Below are 859 nucleotides of genomic sequence, written 5' to 3'. Positions count from 1 at the left end.
AATTGCAAAGCCAGAACGTGTCAGGCAGATCTTTTCATCTGTAAAACGAAGGGGGCAGAAGATCTTCCTTTTCTCTCGTCTAATAGCCTGTGAAATCATCTAGGCAACCACCTCCCAATTTTACAGAATAAAAAACGAGGCCTGCGGGATCTGTCTCGCTCAAAGTAACAGAACACCCGAGTGGAGGGACAGGCCCGGAGCCGACTCCGCCCCGTCCGCAGGGCCTCTCGCCGCTCCGCCACCTTCCCAGAAAGATAAAGAACAGCGGGAGGCGGCAGGCCCTGCGGCCCAGCTGCGAGCGCCCTGGGGTTCGAGGCCGCTTCCCGGCAGCAGTGGGAGGAACGCCCCGAGGGGAGGGCAGGAGAGGGGCGGGGAGGAGTTGAGACGGGCGGGGAAGAGTTCGGGCCTCCTTTCCCACACTTCGTTAGGACGCGGGCTGGGGCGGGCCTGCAGCCGGCAGAGGGCGCGGGGAGACTCCTCGCTCGGTGGGCCCGGCAGTCCCGGCGAGCTGGGGGCGCGCTGTCGGAGCTCGCGGGCACCGGGTCGCGGCGGCCCGGGCGGCCGGAGCAGGCAGGGGAAGCGCGGCGGGCGGGCAGGCGGGCGGCCGGGAACAGGCGGGGCGGGGCGGGGCGGGGCGCGAAGGGGGCGGTGCCGCGAGCGGGGGGCGGTGGCGGCGGCGGCGGCGGCCGAGGAGGAGAACATGGCGGCCGCGGAGAGCGGCTGAAATGCCTGTTCTTCAGGCTGGGCGAGCGGGAGTCTGACGCGATCTGCTGGGCTCTGTCCTCCGACGGCTGCACCGCGGCCTTGAGCGCCTCGGCCGCCTGTTCGTTGCTGCTCCCTCGAGCCGAGCCTGCGTCAG

This window comes from Piliocolobus tephrosceles, chromosome 15, assembly GCF_002776525.5.
Source record: "Piliocolobus tephrosceles isolate RC106 chromosome 15, ASM277652v3, whole genome shotgun sequence".
Lineage (NCBI taxonomy): Eukaryota > Metazoa > Chordata > Mammalia > Primates > Cercopithecidae > Piliocolobus > Piliocolobus tephrosceles.
The sequence above is the reverse complement of the archived record's forward strand: the minus strand, read 5'-3'. Positions refer to the sequence as shown.